The 6,000-nt window shown below is 38.9% G+C and overlaps 1 long non-coding RNA gene across 2 annotated transcripts in view; it reads left to right on the top strand.

Moving 5' to 3' along the window:
* The first annotated feature begins 4,304 nt into the window (after window positions 1–4,304).
* Window positions 4,305–6,000, top strand: part of LOC143744193 (uncharacterized) — a 40,356-nt gene continuing 38,660 nt past the window's right edge. For both annotated transcript variants that reach the window (XR_013205795.1, XR_013205794.1), the window contains exon 1: window positions 4,305–4,367. This is a non-coding gene — a long non-coding RNA (uncharacterized LOC143744193). The remainder of the gene's footprint in view (window positions 4,368–6,000) is intronic.

The raw sequence follows: 6,000 nt of genomic DNA, 5'->3' as shown, positions 1-6,000 counted from the left end.
GAAAACGAGCTGAGATCAAATAGTGTGCCCCCTTTTATTAGTTGAAGTCTGCAATCATCTAGTTATAGGTCGAGATCTTTCCGGCGCTCGGGAAGTTATTGAAAAAACATCTCCATAAATGCATTACCGAAACAATAACAAATTCAGAGAAGGGCGTAAAACGAGTTGAATAAGTTAGCCTTAATAGGTACTGCTCCTTTAAGATTGAAGGCAATTTGTCTCGTCTCTCACAATGGTGAGTGAGCAGATGAGGAGCGCAAGCTGTAATATATGGCATATACTGTGATTTAATAACAAAGTTACTCTTAAGCTTGATTTAATTCTATTCAGCAACCCAGTTGATAGTATTTTGCAACTGGCAGTGAGTGCGTGGGATCGCCGATTCAGTTACGTGAATCTTTGCATACACTTACCATTTCAATGGGCCCACTGTTTACTGTTTAAAGTGTTGCAGTATGTTGCGTTGCAGACTGCAGTATCGGCCGTTATTTTAAAGCTACCACATCACAACAATTGAACTTCACCGCTTGAAGGGAACAGTAGAGTAGCAAGTTAATATACTTACCTGAATGAAGTTTAATCATAGTAAAAGGGGAACTTTTTGAAAAAACGCTGAGTGGAGATCGACTCTCATGAGATTAAAAGCTGCCACACGCTTGTTTCTTACACAAGTGTCTCCCACTCGCGCATCGCGAAAGTTGCTGAGATCAAAATCGACGATGTGACTTGTGTTGTTATGTTTGGTATCGAAACGCGAGTAAGTGAACGCCGCGCTGTTTCTGCGAACTGAATGGAAGCGTAATTGGCATCGAAAACTTTGCTACTGCGGGCAACAACATGGAACGGTAGGATCAGTCTTTTATATTCAATGTCGAGCTGTTATTGGTAGTGTGGAATTATAAATTAGTGACGTGCAATGGAGTCTTTCTGGTAGAACTTACGCTTACGCTTTCATTTCTTCTAAGCTATCTGGGATGCTGAGACGATGAAACTGATTAGGAAGATTATTGATAAAGCAATCTTTACTGGCAGAAGTGATAGGTCTAACATACATGTAACACGGAGTTGGCTTTGCAGCCTTGGCTAAATGTAATTTACATGAGACTAGATAATGATCTGAGATGTCGTCGCTCTGCTGCAGAATTTCAACAGCATCAACATTGATTCCATGTGATAATATTAGATCTAGAGTATGATTACGACAATGAGTAGGTCCTGACACGTGTTGTCTAACTCCAATAGAGTTAAGAATGTCTTTAAATGCCAATCCCATTGCATCTTTTCCATTATCTACATGTATATTAAAATCACCAACAATTAGGACTTTATCTGCAGTCAATACTAATTCTGAAAGAAAGTCAGCAAATTCTTTGATAAAATCTTTATGGTGCCCTGGTGGCCTGTATACAGTTGCCAGCAGAATTCTCAAACTTGATTTATCGTTTACATTATATATTTTTACATTAAGCACCAACACTTCAAAAGAAATACATTTTAAACTAGATTTTTTAGTGGTTTTGAAAATATTACTATAAATTACAGCAACACCTCCCCCTTTGCCTTTCAGGCGAGGTTCATGTTTATAACAGTAATCATGAGGGGTGGACTCATTTAAAGTAATGTAATCGTCTGGTTTTAGCCAGGTTTCTGTCATACACAGCACATCTAGGTTATAATCTGAAATCATATCATTAACTATGAGTGCTTTTGAAGTAAGGGATCGAATATTCAGCAACCCAAGCTTTATTATTTGCTCATCTGTATTATATCTATTTTTTATTTGTTGAATATCAATTACATTTTTAACCTTAGATCGGTTTGGACGTTTTTTGGATTTCCAAATTCGGGGAACAGACACAGTCTCTATATGATGATATCTAGGTGAAAGAGCCTCTATGTGATGGGATTTATCTGATCTTGGTGACGCGAGGCCGCTAGCAGACGGTCGGTTTAGCCAGTTTGTCTGCTTCCTGACCTGAGTCCCAGATTGTCATGTTTTGTCTCCTAGACTATGAGCCAAATTACTAGAGAGAAGAGCAGCACCATCCCAGGAGGGATGAATTCCATCTCTTTTCAACAGGTCAGGTTTGCCCCAAAAACTTTTCCAATTGTCTATGAATTCTATATTATTTTGCGGACACCACTTAGACAGCCAGCCATTGAGTGATGACAATCTGCTAACTATCTCATCACTCCTTCGAACAGGAAGGGGGCCAGAGCAAATTACAGTGCCTGACATCGTACTTGCGAGTTCAAACGCCTCTTTAATATTAATTTTGGTGATCTCCTACTGGCGGAGTCGAACATCATTAGTGCCGACGTGAATAACAATCTTAGAGAATTTACAATTAGCATTAGCCAGCACTTTTAAATTTGCTTTGATGTCAGGCGCTCTGGCTCCCGGCAAACATGTGACTATGTTGGCTGGTGTCCCTATTTTCACGTTCCGTGTAATAGAATCGCCAATTACCAGGGCACAATCAACAGAATTCTCAGTGGGTGTTTCACTGAGTGGGGCAAATCGATTTGTTGTGGTAATCGGAACGGAAGAGTGGTTTTTTGATCTGTGACTAGAGCGATCCCTCACTGTCACCCATCTGCCTGGCTGCACAGGCAATAGTTCAGCCGGAACCGAATCATGTAAAGCGTTCACTATGCAAGGCGCATCCAACGTAGAATCTAAAGCTCTAGCACACTTACTATCCTCAATTAAAGTTTGGATGAGTGTTTCTAATTCTGAAATCTTCTCCGTCAGCCTGACTGTTTCCTTGCATTTATCACATATAAACCCTACCCAGATAGCACACGTACGTCTGGCCGACGTCGGCCAAACATCGAGCGTCGGCCTCCCTCCCTATAACATCGCAGAGGCATCGCCCAGGCATAGGCAGAACTCCTGTTATTATGCCTGGCTCACACTACAGGAGTTTTAAAATCCTAACCGATTTTGAAATCTGCTTGCACCACACACTTAAGGAGAATCTTTGCAGATTTTCTTCCCTCAAATCTTAAACATGCTCACACTACAAGATTTGAAAATCATGGCGCATCACACACTACAAAATGTTAATAAGATTATCATGCCAGATATGATTCCACCATGATCACGTGATCTCACGCAACAGATCGGAAGCGGAAAAGTGGATGTAAACTAAATATCTGTCCTTCAGATCAAGTCATATTTGAAAAATATGCCGTGACCAAGGAAAGCGAAATCTTTAAAAAAAGAAAATCATCAGGCATAAGTTAAAGTATCTATTTTGTAAGTTTATGCAAAAGACAGGTTGATGAAAGAACTGTAAGCTCAAATTCAAAAGCTTTTGAAGTCTACTTCATTAAAGCATGTTTACACACACACTTACTGTACACTTAGGCCTACTACACCTTATTTTAAAAACAGTACCATTGCAGTTTTTATGTTATGATTTCAAAGTGGTATGTGACCTAAACGATCTTACATTAAAGGTACATAAAGGTGCTGAGGTCTGACTTTGTGGTACTCTGAAATTAAGTTATTTTAATATTAATATGATGAAGGACTTTGAAAGAAGTTTGACAGATTTCAGTGCTGAATAAGGTTAACACTACCCTGTTTATTTGAAAATGGTTAATATATGACAGAAATGTAAAAAAGTAATCAAATCAAATGTAATATGTAACATTACTTTAGTAAAATCATACAATACTGTACTTACACTGCTCATTATTATATTTTAAACAAGGAACGTGTAAAGAGTACAAATTGTATGGCAGGCAGTAAAGTTAGCCAACTAGTTAACGGTTAGACTAGGCTAGCTATCGATAACGTTACACTGACACAACTTAAGTTAATGCTCTGAATTCGCAGCTAATATCAAATCCATAACTTTTTGATCAAGTTAAAATTTCCAGGTCAATCACAAATAATCCCACTACCTTTTAATATCATCCGATAACTAATTCAATGCCGATTTGTTGCTTTGCCCAATTACCACTTCAAGACCATCTGTAGAACATTGCCAGCTCAACGTGCGAGACGAGCGAGTTGCTTGAAAGTACACAGCAAAGATTCTCTATATGGGGGCTACGCGCGTAGCAATCTAGATTTGATATACACAGACACCATATTAGGAAAAAGAGGCGGGCTGATGCTGACCGATGTATTACACATCCAGAAGAATACATTTGAGTCGTTATAGGCTCTGGTAATTAGGGAGCATAATAGGAATAAAGTTGTGACAAAAAATTATCAGGGAGGAAAAATCACTTTGAATGAGCATGACGCAACTGACTGGAGTGGCGCAGAGTTGCCATGGAAACGGCGCGGGACCACTGCGACTGACAGGCAGCAAAACTCCCTCTCTCGCTGTTGTTTTCACTGCTTTCAGGTAAGATTAGTCTCTAAGAGCACACAAATAATACACACAACTGTTCTTGACACGTCTCTTACTTGTAATTGACACGCTTTTGTTGAATATTTACTTTATAGACATGGTTTAGTGCAGGCACGTGCAGAGGGGGGGGCTTTGGGTGCTCGAGCACCTGCCCTTTTGCCCCTTGGTGCCCAAAGTGCCCTTTTGTCAAGGCAAAATTTCCTCTCCTTTTTTTAGTAATTAAAGGCCCTTTTGTGGATGCCTGCCCAATCTAACTATTAGTAAAATTAATGAATAATAATTTAGCCGTAAATATAATGACCCACATGATGACCTTTCACCTGACGAACTCGTCCGGGACGCGACATCCGACCCCCAGTGACGGGTAGGTTTAGGGGCGGGGTTAGGGGGTAGGTCATCAGACCAATCAGGCATGAGTTCCCTAATGAATATTCATGAGTCTTCCCCTGCCATCCTGTGAAAAAAAATATCGCGTCCGGGACGATTCCTCACGCTGCACGCGCATTTTTTGATTTCGCGCGGCTACGCGCACTGCCAGAGGATATCTTCAACTCTGCGGCTGCTGGTAAGTGGTGTTTTATTCTCAGCGAAGTGATTTTGATGTTTGTTTACTTATTATTATTATTATTTTACAAGAACGACGTGAAGAGCATGCTGAGATGTTGTTTATATTGCTGTGTGTAGGCTGTAGAAGTAACGTTAGCTTGCTGTTTGAGGGAGAAAAGTTTCACGGGCGTCGAGGGGTCTGGTCTTTTTATGTTATTTGACTAAAAACTATTATTTTTACTTTAAACTATTATTATTATTATTATTACAGTATTTATTTAAAAAACGTATAGTGCCATAAAAATTATCATCACAAATCTGGTAAGAGTTTAGGCTTATTATCACATACCGTTAGCTTACAAATATCTTATGTTTTGTGTGCAGAAGCCTCTGTGAACATCTCCCCTAGTACTATTATATAGGCTACTATTATTATATTATTATATTATAGCGGCCTGGGCAGAATCTGCAGCTTTACAGCAGGTCAGTGAGCTAGTGAAGGTTCCAAACACTGTCAGCAATCTTTACATCTTGTCATGGTCACATAAAAATGATTTAATCAGCTAATATATCTCTATATGTTTGTTTTAATGTCTACAGTCTCAGATCAGCTCCAGCAGTATCAGTAGCAGCAGCAGTAACAACAACAGCAAAGGCAGCAAACTCACTTAAGGACTTTAGTAAGAATGTACCAGAACAGGTATCACATTAATGTTAAAAATCTTGTAAAGTATTAATTGCTGTTTATGTTTGCTTTGTTTTTATTTTCATTGTATAAATGTAACTCTTGTATTTGTGTAAATCAGTTTATGCCATGAAAATAGCCATAGATGCTGATATGGCATTAAATAAAACTATACGAAACGAAACATGGGCCACGTTGATTTTGTCCTACACAGTTTACTATAACAGCTGTTCTTTATTATTCTGTATAACAGAGAAGAAAAAGCCATCAGGTTGGGACAACTTAAGATACTTCAGTTTCTAATCCCAGAGTTATTAATAGGTGCACACTGCACATTCATAATTTTTTTTAACTTTTAAACGTAAAATTTGTCTTTTCTGTTCTGTTTCTTTTTCA

This window comes from Siphateles boraxobius, unplaced genomic scaffold (genome assembly GCF_051911475.1).
Source record: "Siphateles boraxobius isolate OS27281-9 unplaced genomic scaffold, OSU_SipBor_1 2, whole genome shotgun sequence".
Taxonomy (NCBI): domain Eukaryota; kingdom Metazoa; phylum Chordata; class Actinopteri; order Cypriniformes; family Leuciscidae; genus Siphateles; species Siphateles boraxobius.
The sequence above is the reverse complement of the archived record's forward strand: the minus strand, read 5'-3'. Positions and strand labels throughout refer to the sequence as shown.